General features: G+C 42.5%; 1 protein-coding gene across 2 annotated transcripts in view; it reads right to left on the bottom strand.

The window, feature by feature from the left end:
• TMEM248 (transmembrane protein 248) overlaps positions 1-21,469 on the bottom strand; it is a 42,747-nt gene that overhangs the window by 12,793 nt on the left and 8,485 nt on the right. Inside the window, exon 2 of one of the 2 annotated variants that reach the window (XM_069569835.1) lies at positions 16,690-16,820. The gene's annotated coding sequence lies outside the window, so the exon portion shown is untranslated. Of the gene's footprint in view, positions 1-14,076; positions 14,465-16,689; positions 16,821-21,469 lie in introns of those variants that run through there. The other variant, XM_069569833.1, reaches the window with a different exon arrangement.

Raw genomic sequence — 21,469 nt, 5'->3', positions numbered from 1 at the left:
TACCTGCTGTGCACGATGCAACTGTATCATAGTTGAGTTATCTCGGGTTCTTCCCACTGTGTCACTCACAAAGGACACCTCAGCAGGCACAAGAGTGGTTCTAACACAAAGAGGTCACCAGTAGGCCCATCTGCAACCTGACTGTCAGACTCTCCGAGGAAGTTGTCCCAGTTTATACTCCTCTCCCCAGCCCCCTACCTGCAAGGAAAGCACTCGCTCCATTTCCCAACATTCATGCCAACATTTGATATTCTACGTGAAACTGTATCTCACCATTATTTTAAATTACATCTCCCTGAAAAGAGTATCTTTTTACTTCTTTATCAGCCATAAAGATTCTTTGTAGGTGAACTGCCTGAATCTTTGGCCATTCACCAGTAGGATGTTTGCCTATGTCTTATCAACATTCAAAAGTTTTTTGTTTTCGGATATTTTAGACACTGGACCTTTTTTCCAATTTTTTCTAAACATTATATATAACTACTCCAAGTCTGGGTTTTTCTTAAATATGGTTTATGGTATTTTTGGCCCTATGACAGGTTCTTAATTTTTTAATGGCTTTATTAAGATAAAATTCGCACACCATGTAATCCACTCATTTAAAGTATACAATTCAATTCATAGATTGGAAAACCATCACCATAATCAATTTTCAAACATTTTCATCGTTTTCTAAAGAAACCTCATATCCTCTAGCAGTAAATGTCTATTTGGGTCCACTTTCTTTTTCAACAGTTTTTTTTTTTTTAATTTTCTCTTAATCATCTTGTTGGATTGATTCAAAGATCATTTATACAACTACCATTGACAGTATCTTCTAAAAATTATGTTTTCCATTGTTATTAGTTTATACAGCAGCAATAGACTTTTGTATATTGATCTCAATTTCAGACACTTGGCTACAATCTTTCAAATTTGAATTAGACTGTAGCTTCTCTTGACAGTAACTCCACAAGCAGTAACAGAGTTTCTTTCCAACCCTTGTTTCATCTTTTTTTTTTCTCTTACTACTTTGACTAGAACCTTCAGTGAAATGAACAGAAGCAGCAATAATAGGAATCCTTGCCTCATTCTTGACTTTAAAGGAAATGCTTCTAACGCTTCACTAATAAATACGGTATATGTTAAAGATTTCTCACAGAAATTCCTCATCAGGTTAAGGAAGTACCCTCTATTTCAAGTTTGCAAAGAGAATTTCATTATAACTGTTACATTTTAATGAATGCTTTATCTGCAACCTCTGAATAATCAATTTTTCTCCTTTAATCTGTTAACATGAACTATGCTCATTGATTTTTTTCTCACGATTTATTTGCATTTCTTGAATAATATAATCATGACCTTTTAAAACTATATTGCTGACTTATGTACGCTAAATTTTACTCTGAATTTCCACATCTATTCACAAGTGAGATAAAAAAAATGATAAGCCAAAATCATTCTCTCCTTAGCTATATATACTCCCTGACTAGTATGGTTAGGTCATTCTAATATCATAGGATTAACTGACTGTGTTCACTCATTTATTTTCTAGAACAACATATGTAAGATATTTGCTTCTTTCTCTGGGAAGCTTGACAGAGTGAAAATCAGTTGGACATCACTTAGTCATGTCCAACTCTTTGCAACCCCATGGATTATACAGCCCTATTCTTTAGGCCAGAATACTGGAGTGAGGAGCCTTTCCCTTCCCCAGGGGATTTTCCCAACCCACAGATCAAACCCAGGTCTCCCGTCTTGCAGGCGGATTCTTTGAGTCACAAGCGAAGCCCCAAAGTTTGATAGACCTTGACCAAAAAAACATCTGGACTCGTTTTTTTAGTTTTGTATTTTGACGGGCTGTCTTAACTACTTACTCATGCTTTAAATAAGCTGGACTTCCCTGGTAGTCCAGTGGTTGGAATCTGCCTGCCAATGAAGAGGACACAGGTTCGATCCCTGGTCTGGGAAGATTCCACATGCCTTGGGACAACTAAACCCACGCGCCACAGCTATTTGAGCCCATGTGCTGCAACTACTGAAGCCCTCACACCCTAGAGCCCCCGTTCTGAACAAGAAGCCCTCGCACTGAAACGAGAGTAGCCTCTGCTCACTGCAATTAGAGAAAGCCCGCTTGTAGCAACAGAGACCCAGCACAGCCAAAAATAAATAAATAATTTTTTAAAAATCTATGTCTTCTATTTCTAGTAATTTTGATAAGACATATTATTCTAGCAAATTGCCCATGTTATACTGGTTTTTAACATTTCTGGCACAGTATTATCTTGTGATTTGTCTAATTTTTAATTGTGAAAGTGAAAGCATTAGTTGCTCAGTCATGTCTGAGTCTTTATGACCCCATGGACTGTAGCCCGCCAGGCTCCTCTGTCCATGGGATTCTCCAGGCAAGAATACTGGAGTGGGTAGCCATTCCATTCTCCAGGGGACCTTTCTGATCCGAGTCTCCTGCAATGCAGGCAGATCCTGTTCTGTCTGAGCCACCAGGGAAACCAGTATTATCTGGTGATTTGTTCAATTTTTACTTGTAGTCCTGTTCTTTTTCATTACAAATGTTGTGACGTGTTTGTCTTCTTCTCTCTCCTTTTAATCAGCCTTACCAGAGCTGTATTGTATTTGTGTTTTCAAAAAAAGCAGTATTTGGGTTTACAGATTACATCTAGATAATTTCTTTTCTTTTTTAGTACTTTCTCCATTTAAAAAAAAAATTATTTTTCTGCACTGGCCTTCTTTGGGTTAGCTCGGCTTGGTTTTTCTAACCTCTGCAGCTGGAATCTTATCTCAGATTTTTGTATTCATTTTTAGTGGAAGCATTTCAAAATGTAAACTTTCCTCAACCTTCTCATTTACCTGTATGACTTTCTCTCACCACTATCATCAATTTAATCCATCACCAAATCTTGTGGATTTTCTTCCCAAAATGTTATCTCGGATCTACCTGCTCTGCCCATCTTCTTAAGATGATGGAGACTGACACTGCATCCGTCCTCCACATGTCCCACCGCCCCAAGACCTCTGTATCTCAGCGCCCACTGACTACCCCTGTACTTAATACATTCTACAACATGTCGAAAACTGAACTAACCTGCACTCCTGCCCAATCTGACCCTTCCTCTTGCCCATCTCAACCTAGACCGTTGGAGAACATCCTAGACTACTGCTGCCCCATACCCAAGCAACTACTAAGCGCTACAGACTCTATTTCTTGGCTTCCCTGGCGGCCCAGTGGTTAAGAATCCACCTTGCAATGCAGGGGACACGAGTTTGATCCTTGGTCCAGGAAGATCCCACATGCTGTGGGGCAACTAAGCCCGTGTGCCACAACTGCTAAAGCCCGTGACCCTGGAGCCTGTGCTCCGCAACGAGAGAAGCCACTGCAGTGAGAAGGAGCCCGCGACGAGAGGGCGGCCGCTGCTGCACGGCTAGAGAGTGCCAGCAGGAGACAACGAAGACCCAGCACGGCCCAAAGTAAATGAATACTGAAAAAAAAGATTCTATTTCTTCAACGTCTCTTACTTCTGACTCTTCTTTTCCACACTCCTCTGATACTCCCCTTAGTTCAGGCCCTTATCATCTTCACTTGCTATTCTGAGTCTCAACTGGATCTTCCTGCAGTGGGTTAAATAATTCACCTTCCTGTGACTTTTTTCAAATGCAAATCTAATCTTGCCACTGCTTTATCTCAGAGCTCCAAATGACCTAGGAATAAAGTCCAAGTTCCTTATAATCACCATAAACTACGTCTTGTCTGCTTCTTAATGGTTGACTGCTGCTGCTAAGTTGCTTCGGTCGTGTCCGACTCTGTGCAACCCCATAGACCGCAGCCCACCAGGCTCCCCTGTCCCTGGGATTCTCCAGGCAGGAACACTGGATGGGGTTGCCATTTCCTTCTCCAATGCATGAAAGTGAAAAGTGAAAGTGAAGCTGCTCAGTCGTGTCCGACTCTTAGCGACCCCATGGACTGCAGCCTACCAGGCTCCTCCGTCCATGGGATTTGCCAGGCAAGAGTACTGGAGTGGGGTGCCGTTGCCTACAATTCCTAGAACACATTAGACAATACTACAGTTGCAGGCCTTTGAGTCCAGAGGTCCTCCTGACCGTCATACGCCATTTCTCACTACTTCAACTTCCCTCTTTCAAGTCCCGGCTGAAGGGTTACCTCATCCTATGAAACATTTCCCACCCCTAGCAGTCCCTCAGGGAGAAGTGACTTTCACCTTTATGTCCCCACTATACGCCAAAACCTTCTCACACAGAATGAAATACCTTACTGCAGCTGCCTGTGTACATGTCTACCCCAACCAAGCTGTAAGCCTCTTGCTGGTAGACACAACATCTTATTGTCTCTACTTTATCAATAGCTAAACACCAAGTAGGTAATTTTAAAATATAAGTTTATTAAATGAATCAAATGAATCCAGACTTACACTGAAAAATAAATTAGTAATTTCAGTAAGATTGCAGAATACAAGGCTGATATACAAAAGCCAGTTGCTCTTCTATGTTCCAACAAGGAACAAGCTGAGTTCGAAATTAAAAACCACAGTATCATTTATATTAGCACTCCCCTTGCCACATACTTAAGTATAAATCTAACAAATATGTACAAGGTCTATATGAGGAAAACTTCAAAACTCTCATGAACAAAATTAAAGAACTAAATAAATGGAGAGATGTTTCCTGTTCATCAATACAATGATTCAGTATGTCACGATGCCAGTTCCTCCCAACTCGACCTACAGATTCAACACAATCCCAATCAAAATCCCAGCAAACTATTTTGTGGGTATCAACAAACTTCCTCTCAGTTTATATCGAGAGGTAAAAAACCAAAACAGTTAATATTGAAGGAGAAGAACAAAGTGGGAGGGCTGACTCTACTTGACTTCAAGACTTTCTATTAAGCTACGTAATCAAGACGGTGTGGTACTGGCAAAAGAACAACTGGATCAATGAAACAGAACGGAGAACTCAGAAACAGACCAACATAAACACAGTCAGCTGATCTTCGACAAAGGACCAAAGTCAATACAATGACGCAGACAAGTCTTTCAACAAATACTGCGGGAACAACTGGACATACGCACGCCAAAACAGATGAATCTAGGCAGACTTTACACTCTCAACAAAAGCGAACTCAGAATGGATCACAGACCCGACAGTAAATGCGAAACTACAAAACTTCTAGCAGGTACACTGGGGAAAACCCTGAGTTTGGTGATGATTTTTTAGATAAGGATATCAAAAGCACCATTCATGAAAAAAGGAAGTGGTAAGCTAGACTTCATTAAAATGAAGGATTTCTGCTCTACAAAAGACACTGTCAAGAGAATGAGAAGACAAGCACAGACTGGGATAAAATATTTGCAGAAGACATCTGATAAAGGACTGTTCTCCAAAACGTGCAAAGAACCATTAAAACTCAACAACAAGAAAATAAACAACACAATTTAAAAATTAGCCAAAGTGCTTAACCGACATTTCAACAAAGATTTTTCAGGTGGCAAAGAAGCATATGAAAAGATGCTCTCACATATCATCAGGAAATGCAAATTAAAACAAGGTACCAGGACACATTTATTAGTAAGGCCAAAACTCAGAACACTGACAATACCAAATACTGTCAAGGATGCTGAGCAATAGAACTCTCTATTCATTAAACAGGCTTCAAACAACAAATGTTGGCAAGGATGTAGAGAAAAGGGAACTCTAGTAAACTGTTGGTGGGAATGTAAATTGATGCAGTCGTTATGGAAAACAGTACAGAGTTCCTCAAAAAACTAAAAATAGAACTACCAATATGATCCACCAATTCCACTCCTGGGTATATATCCGAAGAAAACAAAACTAATAATTAAAAAAGATACACACACCCCAATGTTCATAGCAGCACTGTTTACAATAGCCAGGACAGGGAAGCAACCTATGTTCTGAGTGTCCATCAACAGATGAACGAATAAAGGAAAATATTCCATATACATATAATGGATTATTACTCAGCTATGAAAAAGAATGAATCTTGACACTCGCAACAACACAGATGGACCTGGAGGGTCTTATATTTAGTGAAATAAGTCAGAGAAAGACAAATACTGTATTTTATCACTTATAGGTACAATCTAAAAAATGAAAGAAACAAATGAATATAACAAAACTGAAACAGACTCACAGATACACCAGACTAGTGGTTACCAGTGGGAAGAGAGAAGGGGAGAGGAGCAAAACAGCAGTAGAGGGTTAAGAGGCACAAATCACCATCTATGAATAAGCTACAAAGGTGTAATGGACAGTGTATAGGGTACAGCCAATATTTTATAAGACTTCTAAAGAGAGTGTAATCTATAAAAGTATTAAATCGCTATGTTGTACACCTAAAACTAATATTGTAAATCACCTATACTTCAATTAAAAAAATATTAGTAGGTTTCAGAAACAAAAATGTCAACAGTAAATCAGAGCTCCATTTATTAAGAAAACAATGAAATCTGAATTGCATATAAAATAATTAGGAACTATGCACCACCTGGAACTACAATAATGAAATATTTAGAAAAACAAAAAAATTTGAATTCCCTTCTAGATAAAGCTAGCATTAAAACCATATCACTCTAGAATATAAATAAACACACATATACATATAAACATGTATATATATCTCAACATAAATAACCACAAATTAGCAAGCAATGTCAACATACACCAATTTAATTAGAGCAAGTTCCAGAGGAGGCCTATTGGATTCACTTAAAAAGTAAAAGCATTTTTGTGGGTTTTTTAGTGAAATTATTAAAAGCCCAAATACCTCATAAAGTTAAAATTCCTTTCCACCATTTACAAGTGTTTTCAAAGATGAATTAACGAGCTAAACAAATTTATTTCCCCTGCAAAGAATTACAAGTAAATTTCCGTCATCCTCTCAACAGTAAATGTCTCACTTTTAATTAAAAATAAGGTAAGCTCTATGGGGAGGAGAAAGCACACCAGCTGACCTCCCTCCTACACTCGTGCATCCCAACCCCAAGTGCATCCCAACCCCAATCGGAGACGTTCACCAGGATAAAGATAAGAAATGACCTGGGCTCTGGACCCGCCTCTCTGCAAAGCCTAGGGAGGTAAAGCACTCAGAACAGTCAAGAGCCAACTTCCCAAGCGTGAGCGCACACAGCTAAAGTCCATCGATTCAGTACCTGGAGCTCTGAGACAAGCTCAATGACAACATTAAACACCAGGCTGCAGCTTTTAAGTAAGTAAGAGGCAATGCTGAGATTATCCTAGGGTTAACTCCAGCAAGCCACAAGTTAGGAGGTCCTCAAAAGGGGGAGAGAAGAGACTGCTACAAGCTTTCTGGATTCCAGCCTGGCCATGCATGCCAACAGCACTAAAGCTCAGCACACACTTACTTCTGTGATTCTGCCTCTAACAAGTTAACCTGAGAAAACCCTCCCTGCTGAAAACAAAGACTTAACTACTACGACAGTCTTCTCAGGAGTATATAAAATTTTAAGAACTGGAAAAGCAGATATCTAACAATAGTAGGGAAGTGGTTAAAGTATAACACAGCCCCAGTAGGAAAACTATGTAGCCACTAACACAGATCTAAAACACATAAAATGCGGTTATTTCAGGTTTTTAAAGCATGAGAGCTACACAAGCACCAATATGGGAAAAAAAAACACATAACACACCCTCAAATGTAAACAAGGGTGGTTACTTTTAGGTGGTGAGATTATATGTCTGTCTTTAACATTTCCATCATGAGAATGTATTTCTTTCTTTTATAATAATTTCTAACTAAAATTTACAAATGACTGTCAATTGACCCTGCTGGTCTCCTGGTCCAAATAAAATTTCACTAAACCTTAATTCCATTCATTCTCTTCATTAATAAAGGCAATAAACAAGAAAGAAAATTTGTTAAACCCACCTAGAGAGAAAAAAAAACCACACAAAACAGAAAACAGGACAGCTGTTTAATATGTTCTTGTGCTAAAGAAAGGCAAAGCTCAACTTGTGGCGATCTGTGTTTGGATTTGTGAGAGACGAAAACTAGAATCAGAACGTCGACTAGACTCCTCCAGACAACCCAGTGCCGCGCGCTCCTAGGGCAGGTGGTGCAGAGAGCCTCCCCAGACAAGCGGGGGCTCCTCCATCAGGGCAGAGGCTGGGAGAGCCTGGGGTTGCGATGGGGTGGCCTTGAGCTAAACAGGTGCCCAGGATGGTCAAAGGTCCTACAAGGCATAGGAGAAGAGTGTCAAGGAGGAGGAAGTATCAGCCAAATATTGCTGAGAAGTGACCCAGCATTAGCAGTAACAAAAGAAAGGGTCTCTGAGCTTCCTGGTGTTTTAGAAAGTACTCAGGTAAACTTGAGCTTGCATAAACACAATCCTCCCCCTGGAGAGATCACTGGGGATCCCTGAAATCTCACTCTAGTTGGGGGGATCAGGCCATTAAGAAATGATAACAGTTCACTGGTTCAATGAGAGGGAGGAAGGGCCGTGGGGGTCACGAGAAGTGAGGAAACCAACACATCCACAGGCAGAGAGCGAGCCAGTGAAAGAGGAAGGCCTCCCGAGGGAACCGTGAAGGCAGAAATAGATAAGTTAGCAATTATGATATTTTATTGGAAAGGAAGTAAATTAACACTCATCACGCTGATACGCAGTCCTCTGTGCATCTCTCTGCCCCTCTCCACAGCCCACATACTTTAAAGTACACCACGTGGCGACTTGTTCCAGTTTAAAACTAGAATCTCTGCACAGGACGGGGATTCCACACTCTCAGATGATATTTCCTAAACAGTTCCTGACTCATTTTAAGTTACACTAAACCACTACTTGTGACCCAGATCAAAAAGTGCACTTCACATGAACAACAAAACCACCATTTTATTAAACTGAATTTTTGACCTTAGGCTAAATGAGAAATTCCTTAAAACTCTCTTATAAAGTCACACCCTTTTCAAAGTTCTGAGGAGACTAGGAGTCAGGGAAGTGGTGCAAGAGCCCACAGGGGGACTGTGTGGGGAGGGTGAGGGAGGCAAGCTGGTTCTAACGCCCACTGCGGGAAATATGCTGGCCTTATGCTAAGAGAAAAGGCCAGGCAGTCACCTTGATGTGGGAGAGGCTCATCCTGAGTGTAAAAATTAAAGTAGCCTTCTCAAATATCCTGTGATGTTTAAGATAGTCAAAGGGCTTTAAGGCTGGTTGCTATAAACCCTAAGGCTAATAAAGAATATTAATGGATGCGATGCCGGATTATCTAAGACTCAGCAGAGATGAGGACACTGGCTCGTCTCACAGAAACTCAGGGCCATGTCAACACCCAGCTCTCCAGCACTGAGAAATCACCTCCCTCCTCCACAAAAAAAGTGAATACAGATGGAAAAGACCCTCAGAGAAGCAAATGCAGAGCAACAAAGTCTAAGAAAAACGTCAAGGTCTCCACAAAGGTCTCGACACTGAAGCCGAGGTCTGGGTCCCTATCACCTCCCGGTGGCAATGGACACCAAGGGCAACCCCACCTCCCAGCTGCCAGGACCTCCCTCTCCTGGCTGCTCTTCCTTCTCACTCTTCTTCAAAACTTGGGGTTCCCCCCTGGGCTCCGCTGGCCCGCTGCTCAAGGTGGACACACTCATTCACAGCTTCCTGTCAATTTCACCTACTTCTTCACTCCAGATGGAAACATCCATCTACTGGAACATTCCACATAGAGGACCCACAGGCACCTCGAACCACCCATCCAGGTCAAAGCCTATCCAAAGCCTCCACATCAGCTCCTCCTCGTAAAGAAGGCCAGCTCTCTACCCAGGGACCCCTGCCAGCCATTACACCCCAGCAGTTACCAGTTACCAGCCCCGCGGCTCCCACGGCTGCAGCGTCTCTCAGCAGTGGCTTTTCTCCAGCCCCACTGCCTCCTTCAGCCCAGCTGAACTCCAAACGCATCCTGCGCCTGTGGGCTCTCATTTCTGTGACGCCGTCTCTGCACACCTCCTCCCTCGGGCAGGACCTGGCGCTGGGAAGGTGCTCAACAGTAACATCTAACATTACCACCCACTTTGATGAGTGAAGCACGATGTTCTAAGAGTTCTGCACACATTTTATCCTCATGACATCTGTACTTTACAGATGAGGAAATTCAGGCATAAGGAAGTTGGCTAAGCTGCACGAAGTCCTAAATGAACCTGGATTCAAGTCCAGTTAGACTCCAGGGCCTGGACATTACCAAGTGCTCCACTGCCTCCCAGGAGATGTTACAGGTTTGAATACAGAGTCCACCCCATCAAATGAGATACACACTGAGTAGCAGTCATACAGCTTTGCAATTAAGACATCAACGGTGATATAAGCAGAAACCTCTCTCTTTAGGGGTTAAGGGTCATTTTTAATAGCCACCATTTAAAATGTGCTGGGGCTAGGCTCCGTGACAAGTGCTTTACATACATATTTCCTAATCCTCACGACACTGCTAAGTAAATATGCCTATCCTCATTTTACCCAAGAGGAAACGGAAATCAAAAGGGGTTAATTTATACAACGTTATATTACAAAAAAGTCACAGGAAGTACTCAATTAAGATTCTGACTTAATTCACCTGACCTCCAAACCTGTGCCACCAATCACAACACCAGGGTTGATAAGTAGGTTTCAAGTCAAATGCCTGATAGGAAAAAAAAAAAATGCACATACTACTGATAGTGTATTTTAGCTGACTTCAATATAAGCACAATTAAGACTGATTTTTTCTGAAGTTTAACACAGTTACCTTATTTCCCATCTCTTTAGCAAGGCAACTCCCACTTCAGCACTTTCACCAGGGTATGAAGCAAAGATGAGTGGAATACCGTGCCAATAGTTTCTTGTTGCTTAATTGAATACAACTTACAATGCAGAAGAGACTCTCAAAAACTTGTTTCACCCAACAAGTTTAAATGATCAAAAGGGAAAAAACAGAAAGCATAAAGTTTCAGTTGCTAAATGTGCATTTTAGGCAATAACAGTACTCAAATAAAGACAAAAGGAAAACAATGTGGGCTGATATAATTTCATGACTTATTTTCCAAAATTCAGACTTTGGTTGTATTTCTACTTACTTGTAACTACTTAATGCACTGCTCCGTTTTCAAAATCAAGACATAAAATCATGGGAATTTCCAACATGATCCCTCTTTTTAACAAATAAATTTATCTTTTTAGTCCCAAAATTGAAAATAACTCATCTCTTTGTTCTTAGTTTTTTTAACTGCTGACCTACTTAAAAACCAAACTGAGAGTATCTTTGGATTGAGATGTAATGATTTGGGGTTTAATTAACAGATACTTAAGAAAACAAATCATGCGTGATGACAAGATTAAATGAACACAACATGGAATCATAACATCTGAACACAGTGTAAAGACTGGGATATGTTCTGAAAACAGCATTTTAAAACAAATAGCACAAAATGGCAAATGACAGTACTCTGCAAACTATAACCATCAGACATTGCTCTACATTCCCCAGGTTTATAATTATACACAGAAAGAGTGGCATACCTCTGGTATGGAAAAGATAATTTAAGGATTTCTACATTTACCAAACAAATGCTAAATGGAAATTTAATATGCTAAAAACTCTTATCATCTTTCCTTCATTACCTTTTTTTCATTTTAATTGGAATGTCTCAGTGAAAAAAATTTTTTTAACTTTTCTTAAAAAATTCTAAAGCCCTCTCACAAGTCAGTATCACTTTGTAGCAGGTTAACAGTGACAAAAACATCCCATAGCTCTGCCATCCCTGTTAGGACCACTCTTTTTCAGACACTTGACTGTAACCAGGAGGAGACAGAGCAGTGGGGAGAGAGGGAAGAAGAGTCAAAAAGGAGGAGCAAAAAGTTAAGCTGGTCCCTGTGTGTTTAAAGAAAAGCTACGGCTGAAGCCAGTGAGGTCCTAAGACTAACCATAACATTCCAGGGTGTCCTGTTTGAACAGCCTCAACAGTTCTTCAACAACTGGGTGACAGAAACAAACAGCATCTCTGTGAAGTGAACTAAGTGTCCTTAAAAACACTAAGGTGATGGCTAAAAGTCCGCCATTTATCACTCGGCTGCAGCCAGAGTGGCAGAGATGTTACTAGATCTGTGCTCCCGCAAACTAAACACAGGCACATAAACCACTAGAGGACAGCAAATTTAATTTCCTGATTGTTAATACCAGACAGGAATTACAATCAGCATCTTTTCTCATTGTCTTTAAAATGAGTTAAGCACTGCTTCGTGTCATTGGCTGTTTAACAAAACAAGACACATACATCAAATGCAAACAATTCTCTGTATCCCAGAAAACCACCAGAAGTCAGACTCGGTAGCCTGTGTTTTTCTGAAGCAGAAAAGCATTCAACCCTTAACCAGCTGTCTCTGCGAATACTTCCAGTCACCTACTGCCTAGCCACCTAGACCGGGTGCCCTTCCACCAAAGGCCCAAGCTTTTTCATTTCCCAGAAAACCTAGAATGACCCAAACCTTCCCCATCCTTCAAGGTCCACCTCAAAAGTCACTTCCTTCAAGGTCCACCTCAAAAGTCACTTCCTTCAAGGTTATGTGGCAGCCAGGATGGGACGGAGCTAGAGGGAGAATGGATACATGTATATGTATGCCTGAGTCCCTTCACTGTTCCTCTGAAACTATCACAACATAGTTTGTTAATCAGCTGTACCACAACAAAAAAAATTAAAAAGTTTTTTTCAAAAAGTCACTTCCTTTAGGAAAGTTTTCCGATTCTAATCAAAAGGAAATCTCTAATAGCTGGTATCTCTATATGGCAATTAAGTCCTGCCCCGTTTTATCCCCCATCCCCTTCTCTAATTAAGTCCCTTGCCAGCAAAAACTATATTTGCACTTAGGTCTGTCTTGCTTCCCTGCAGCAGCTGCAGCTCCCGCTCCAACAGAGCAGGTGCGCTCCATCAGCATTTGTGATCCTAGAACCCGGACACCCTCCGCAGCCCTGATTCCAGTCCATCTCAATTAGGCCACAGAAATTCTTCCCCAACCTTTACTAGGAAGTCAACACACTGCCTCCTTACTCCTAGAGTAAACAGGCTTGGAGTCATAAAGTGTATCTCAGCTGTATAACAGGTCTATTTCCTTTGAGACTTCTTAGATGCAGTAAGGAGCAGGAAGGTGCTTTTATCATTCAAGCCTTAACGGAGAACTATCTACACATGGGATACAAAAAGCTCAGACTGCAAGCTCACCAAAAAGAGTGCTACAGGGACAAACCAACAGTCATCACCAACCCTGGGGTCGTGCCTCCCACTACGTCCCGGGAGGGCTCATCTTTGAGGCGGGAAAGTAGCAATTCAGCAACCACAAGCTTTCCTGCTTTCAGGCAGACCGCAAAGCAGCTCATCATTCAACACTCAGCCAAGGCTGTCATCGGCTGAGAACTAAACTACAGACACCGGATTCTTCAACAAAGGCCCCCTCACCAGCTGTCCACCGATTATGGTGTTTACACGGTTGAAAGCAGCACAACAGGCCTAGTCTTATTCCAGAGGGTGCCTATCAAGGGAACTAAAATTACCGGCCTCCAGATTACCTTGAAGCCACTCAATCTAGTTTATTAAAATATGAGTGAGGATGATAATCCACCCCCGCTCTGGATAGTTACCAAGCTTGACACACAAAAAAATACCACTAGTTCACGTCAAGTGTCTGCACATACGCAAGTCTCTCCCTCCCATCTTGAAATGTGTATCCTTCGCAAACGGAATAACGCAAACGCGACCCAAAGTCAACAAAGGCAAACTACCAACACGTTCCCCGTGCCAAATCCAAATTATCCAGGCCTCGGCTCCAGACGTGGGAAGTCCTGCCACCTCGAGGGCCTCCAGGGAACGCGGGCACCGGGGACGCGAGTGGACAAACCCCGGTGGCGGGCGACCCAGGCCGAGGCCACCAGCCTAGGCCGGACCAGGACCAACCCCCATCGGCAGCTGGAGCGGGCGCTGCAGCCCGAGACGTGAGGGCGAAACCCAGCCGATTCACCCCCTCCCGGCCCTCGTCAGCCCCGGCCGAGCCCTGACCCCCGCCCGCCCTGGCTCACCCCGCCCCGGTGGGCAGCGGCGCGCCCCGGGCCCGGCCGGGCCAGCTGCTCGCCGGACGCCCGCGGCCGCTCGGAGCTCACTAGCGGCGGCGCGCGGCCGGCCCGGGGCCGCTCGGCACCATTCTCCCCGCCGCGCCGGGGGCAGCGTCCGGCTCCGCGGGGCCGACGCGAGGACCAGAGGCCAGTCGGGCTCCCGCCGCCGCGACACGGTCTCGTCACCAGGTCCGGCTTCCGTGGTTTCCGGGTAGAAAAAAACGCCACGGCCAACGCCGCCTTGACCTCCGACACCTGGCGTCCGACGGCGGCGCGGCGGGGACAAGACTTCTCAGTCGCTGGAGGCGGAGGCCATGCTTCCTGGCTGGGTCACGTGGGGGGCTCGCACAGGAGTACGTGGTCTGCGTGCGTGCCAGCGTGGAGTGCGGGACGTTCTTTTGCGTGTTGTGTGTAAGAGTGGTGTGTAGTGAGAGTGATTGCGCGGAGTATGCATGAGTGGTCCGTGTTTGTTTGTGGTGCATACATGTTTGTGGATTTCTGTGTGTCCGTGCGCTTTTTGTACGAGGCTGCAGGCGGTGCATGTATATGATGTTTAGTGTTTGATGGGTGTGTGTGTAAAGTGTGTGCATGCGTGTAAATGGTGTGCGGGTGTGCGTGTGTCTGTGTGTCTCTCTGCTCCAGGATTAATCTCTGCTGATAAAAGTATCCCTTGCTGCAATCAAAATTATGAAATGAATTTGTAAAATAAATTGGCATTGTCCCGTAAACTTGAAGGTATACATTATTTCCGGAGAATGTTACCTTGGAGAAACACTTGCACGTCTGCACAAATTGACCTAGTAACGTTTATAGCACCACTATTTTTTTGTTCGTTATTTGTGTTGGTTGTTGTTGGGCTATAATTGCTTTATAGTGAATTAGGCATATGTATGCATACATATATCCCTTCCCTCTTGAGTCTCCCTCCCACCGCCCCACCTCAGACCACTATTTGTAATCACTAAGAATTAAGGGGAAGGGAGAAACAAATGCTCATACAGTCAAATGCAAGCCTGTAAACCTTAGGTATATTCATATATAATCAAATACAATACAAAAGAGCAGTGAAAATAATTGAAAACTGCTGACACAGCAAAGCTCAACTCAGGGAGCAAGTCACACAATGATATATTGAAGAATAATTCCATTGTAAAAAATTTCCAAACATGCTAATATAATGGACATGTTTAGAGATGCATACATAATTGATAGAACTCTGACAAAAAGCATGAGAAAAAGATGCACAGGACTTCCCTGGTGGCGCAGTAGGTAAGAATCTGCCTGCCAATGCAGGTGACACCGGTTTGATCCCTCGTCTGGGAAGATTAAGATTCCACATGCCACGTGGCAGCTAAGCCATAACTACGGAGGCTTTGCTCTAAAGCCTGAGAGCCTCAACTACTGAAATCTGCATGCTGCAACTGCTGAAGTCCATGCTCCACAACAAGAGAAACCACTGCAATGAGAAGCCTGTGCACTGCAATGAAGAGTAACCCCCGCTCACTGCAACTAGAGAAAGCTGGCACAAAGCAACGAAGACCCAGAACAACCAAAAATAAAATTAAATAAAAACTTTAAACAATCATTAAGAAAAAGATGCACAATCTTCAGGCTAAATGTTAAAATGCTGGACTGGGGGAAGAGTGCACAAGCCAATTCAAAGGTAATGGGAATGTTCCCTATCTTTAAAAGGGTTATGAGCACACAGCTATTTAACAAATTTAATTTATTGTTTATATTTTATTCATAACTTAAAATTTTTATTTTGTATCCACTAGATAGCTAATAAAAATGGAAAACACTGTGATTCACCATTGAACTAGAAAGTTGTTGAGTATGAAGATGGTTTATCATGTGACAAAGGCAGCAGAAGCTGCTAAGTATCTTAAAGTAGGTCAAACCTAGGAGATGCCGCTGTGAAGTCATTCAAGAGTCGTGAAACAGAATGACTGTACCCTGAAACACTTATCTTTGACCAAAGGTATTAATAGCTTTCAGCTGGCTTTCAAAAGAAGCTGCTTAACTTCCAGTAGAAAATAACTAAAACAAAGATATTTTAATCCTCAAGATTATACCTTCAACCTTAAAGATGGTAAAGTCAATCAAATTACAAGTGGAGGCTTTGACAAGCATGCCAATGCAAGCAATGAATAGCTACAAGTGGTCGTAGGTTCTTTAAATCAGCTGGTAAATATGAATTAAACTTAAGCCTGGATTGTGAAAGTGAACAGCAGTGTGGTAGGTCATTGTGTCAGGATAAATATATGCTGTTATAAATTAAAAATAAGTTATGTCAATTCTGTGCATTGAAGTCCAAAAAGAAATAAAAAACATTTTAACTCCACTATTTTCATACACACTTTTGTAATTCTTTTTCTGAAAAGCTGTCATTGAATCAATGAACATCTTACATTCAATGAAATATCAGAATCAATAAATAGTTGTTGCATAAGTGAAAGAAGAGTAAACATTTAATAAAAGAAGAAATATGAATTCCAACAGATAGAAAAGGATGTCATTGGTGATAATGATGGGGGACTCACTGAGGATAAACAATTTGCTGGGAGGGAAGGTAAATACCTCGGCTGCAGGAAGGAGGGCTGGAGACTCTGGTTGGAGGTGGGATTTTGGGTCTAGTCCTGGCTTTGCTGTTCACTGTGTGGATCCCGTTGAGTAAGTCACAAACACTCCGAACCTCAGGCTCTTCATTTCTAAGGTGGAGAAGATAACATCCACTTACTCAAGTCGAAGACCATAAAGAAAACTGAGCACTGAAGAATTGATGCTTTCAAACTGTGGTGTTGGAGAAGACTCTTGAGAGTCCCTTGGACTGCAAGGAGATCAAACCAGTCAATCCTAAAGGAAACCAACCCTGAATATTCATTAGAAGGACTGATGCTGAAGCTGAAGCTCCAATACTTTAGCCACTTGATGCAAAGAGCCAACTCACTGGAAAAGACCCTGATGCTGGGAAAGATTGAGGGCAGGAGAAAAAAGGGGTGGCAGAGGATGAGATGGCTGGATGGCATCACAGACGCAATGGACATGAGTTTCGGCAAACTCTGGGAGATGGTGAAGGACAGGAAAACCTGGCGTGCTGCAGTCCATGGGGTCACAAAAGAGTCAGACACAACTTAGCGACTGAACAACAACAAAAATCCTCCAAATGTTCTGTAAACTGTAAAATGCTGTCCAAAGATAAAATATGTGCTGTGACAGTTAACCATGGTAAGACCACAACAAACTTTAACTGTTCTGTGAAAGTTCAGGCAGGATCCCAACCTCTGATCATCATACTGATGAAATGTTGCTTTGTAACCCTTGGGTTCAAGGAGCTTTAGAATAGTTTATGTCAGCTTCTCAGCATTATTTATTGATAATAATCAGACTGATAATTTACACCTGGTCTTATTGAGGCCCCACAGCGGGCTCTGCCATTGAGGAATGTGCCTATGTGACCGGCAAGATCTTTAAAGGACTCTGCTTTGGGCTCCCTGTTCCAAAGTTTTCATGTACACATTGATGGTTCCTGATCCAAGAGAAAAAGTGATTTCTGTCTTGGTTCTTATAAAAAATGGACAATAGGACCTGGTCTTTCCAGACCTTTTGCTATGGAATAGCCTTTGACTATAATGCATGTCCTACTTTAACACTGTTGCTATTTATTTTTTTCCTGTAATAAACTGTAGCATTGCCCTACGAGTTGCCTGAGCAACTGAACCCTGTTAAGTGAAAGTGAAAGTCTCTCAGTCGTGTCCGACTCTTTGCGACCCCATGGACTATAGTCCATGGACTTCTCCAGGCCAGAATACTGGAGTGGGAAGCCTTTCCCTTCTCCAGGGGATCTTCCCAACCCAAGGATTGAACCCAGGTCTCCCACATTGCAGGCAGATTCTTCGCCAGCTGAGCCACAGGGAAGCCCCAAAACACTGGAGTGGGTAGCCTATCCCTTCTCCTTCTTAATTGCCACCATTCATGCGGCTGGTGTCTGAAGTAGGACTTATGGAAAGCCTCCTCATTCTTAATGGCTAAGGCATTATTTTAAAAGAAAAAGGATAGGACTTCCCTGGTGGTCCGGTGGTTAGGAACCTGCCTTGCAATGTAGGGGACTCGGATTCAATCCCTGGTCAGGGAAATAAGATCCCACATGCCACTGGGCAACTAACCCACGACTAGAGAGACCGGTCACTGCATGAGACAACAAAGATCCCGCAAGCTGCAGCTGAGGCCAGATGCGGCCAAATAATAAATAATAACAATAATAAATAAACAAACACAGCTCCTAAAAAAAGATAATTCTGATAAAGCAGATGAAAATGAACAAGCCATCCTTGGTTTGAAATAGCACAGATTTTGAAATGAGATACTTATTAATAATAAAACTATCCAGTGAAATCTGGAAATGAAAGAATCCAAATTCCAGGAGCTTAAATGGATCAGAAGGGAAATGCAAACCGATATCAAGTCAGCTACAAATTCAGTCCCATGGTTGCTGCTTTGAGCAGTAGCCAAATGAAAACAAGCTCAGAATCTCCATGGGTTGAGTTCTGCCCTCTCTGGCTGGCGCTATAGTTTTTGATGAATCAGCTAAGCCTGTGACACCCATGACGACTCAGAAGATAATTCAAGTGGGGCAAGATTAGAGTGGAGGGCAGGAAGCCATGGAAATAAGGGATTATTCAGTAAAGGAATGGAGACATTTTGTAGATCATCACAGACATCGTCCTAATAAACGTCTGTGGAAATGACCCTCTCAAGACCTTTGAAATTAGGTCTCTGTCCCTGCTTTGAAGTCTGCTAGCCAGAGGGGGAGTATCTGGGCCACTCCCACCCCATCGTCTGTTGGCTAATACCTTTGTGAGGATGGTTCATGAGGAAGCCCCTAGATAAACGGAATGGATAAAGAAAAGGATATCCAGAGAAGGGTGGGTAACTTTATTGCCCCTCCCTTTATCCACACAAACTGAGATGCCAAAACCCTGCAGGCGCAGCCAGGATTGGGCTATGTATATAATTATGGATCCGAGTCACCCAGGCTGTGATCAAAACCATAATGGAAGGAATCTCGCCAGCACTGGCACCATCTAATACTTTACTATTGAGTCCACGGAGAATGTGAAAGAAGCAGCCTTAAAGCCTTTATCCCAGTGACCCCATGGGGGATTTTTTTAAGTTACATGGGGTAGCCACTTAGGAAAACAGATTGGCAATTCTTCAAAAAGTTAAGCATTGAGTTTTTTTAAAAAATTTTTTATTTTTACTTTATTTTACTTTACAATACTATATTGGTTTTGCCATACATTGACATGAATCCACCATGGGTGTACATGCATTCCCAAACATGAACCCCCCTCCCACTTCCCTCCCCATAACATCTCTCTGGGTCATCACTGTGCACCAGCCCCAAGCAAGGCATTGAGTTTGTATTTGACCCTGTAATTCCACTCCTAGAGACTCAACAGAACGGAAGACACGTCGACACAAAAAGATGTACACAGATGTTGACAACAGCGATATCATAGACCAAAAGTGGAAACAGCTCAAATGTTCACCACATGATGAGTGGATAAACAAAATGGGCTATATCCATGCAATGGAATATTCAGTTCAGTTCAGTCCCTCACTTGTGTCCATCTCTTTGTGACCCCATGAACCACAGCACACCAGGCCTCCCTGTCCATCACCAACTCCCAGAGTCCACCCAAACCCATACCCATTGAGTTGATGATGCCATCCAACCATCTCCTCCTCTGTTTTCCCCTTCTCCTCCTGACCTCAATCTTTCCCAGCATCAGGGTCTTTTCAAATGAGTCAGCTCTTCGCATCAGGTGGCCAAAGGACTGGACTTTCAGCTTCAACATCAGTCCTTCCAATGAACACCCAGGACTGATCTCCTTTAGGATGGACTGGTTGGATCTCCTTGCAGTCCAAGGGTCTCAAGAGTCTTCTCCAACATAACAGTTCAAAAGCATCAATTCTTCAGGGCTCAGCTTTCTTTATAGTCCAACTCTCACATCCATACATGACTACTGGAAAAACCATAGCCTTGACTAGATGGACTTTTGTTGGCAAAGTAATGTCTCTGCTTTTGAATATGCTGTCTAGGTTGTCATAACTTTCCTTCCAAGGAGTAAGCGTCTTTTAATTTCATGGCTGCAATCACCATCTGCAGTGATTTTGGAGCCCCCCAAAATAAAGTCTGACACTGTTTCCAGTGTTTCCCCATCTATTTGCATGAAGTAATGGGACCGGATGCCATGATGTTAGTTTTCTGAAAGTTGAGCTTTAAGCCAACTTTTTCACTCTCCTCTTTCACTTTCATCAAAAGGCTCTTTAGTTCCTCTTCACTTTCTGCCAGAAGGGTGGTGTTGTCTGCATATCTGAGGTTATTGATATTTCTCCTGGCAATCTTGATTCCAGCTTGTGCTTCATCCAGCCCAGCGTTTCTCATGATGTACTCTGCATATAAGTTAAATAAGCGGGTGACAATATACAGCCTTGACGTACTCCTTTTCCTATTTGGAACCAGTCTGTTCCATGTACAGTTCTAACTGTTCCTTCCTGACCTGCATACAGGTTTCTCAAGAGGCAAGCAAGGTAGTCTAGTATTCCCATCTCTTTCAGAATTTTCCACAGTTGATTGTGATCCACACAGTCAAAGGCTTTGGCATAGTCAATAAAGCAGAAATAGATGTTTTTCTGGAACTCTCTTGCTTTTTCCATGATCCAGCAGATGTTGGCAATTTGATCTCTGGTTTCTCTGCCTTTTCTAAAACCAGCTTGAACATCTGGAAGTTCACAGTTCACATATTGCTGAAGCCTGGCTTGGAGACTTTGAGCATTACTTTACTAGCATGTGAGATGAGTGCAATTGTGCGGTAGATTGAGCATTCTTTGGCATTGCCTTTCTTTGGGATTGGAATGAAAACTGACTTTTCCAGTCCTGTGGCCACTGCTGAGTTTTCCAAATGTGCTGGCATATTGAGTGCAGCACTTTCACAGCATCATCTTTCAGGATTTGTAATAGCTCATCTGGAATTCCATCACCTTTACTAGCTTTGTTCATAGTGATGCTTTCTAAGGCCCACTTGACTTCACATTCCAGGATGTCTGGCTCTAGGTGAGTGATCACACCATTGTGATTGATCACACCATTGTGATCGGCTTGGTCATGAAGATCTTTCTCGTATAGTTCTTCTGTGTATTCTTGCCACCTCTTCTTAATATCTTCTGCTTCTGTTAGGTCCATTCTGTTAGGACCATTTCTGTCCTTTATCAAGTCCATCTTTGCATGAAATGTTCCCTTGGTGTCTCTAATTTTCTTGAAGAGATCTCTAGTCTTTCCCATTCTATTGTTTTC

The sequence above is a fragment of the Ovis canadensis genome, chromosome 24 (genome assembly GCF_042477335.2).
Source record: "Ovis canadensis isolate MfBH-ARS-UI-01 breed Bighorn chromosome 24, ARS-UI_OviCan_v2, whole genome shotgun sequence".
Taxonomy (NCBI): Eukaryota; Metazoa; Chordata; class Mammalia; order Artiodactyla; family Bovidae; genus Ovis; species Ovis canadensis.
The sequence above is the reverse complement of the archived record's forward strand: the minus strand, read 5'-3'. Positions and strand labels throughout refer to the sequence as shown.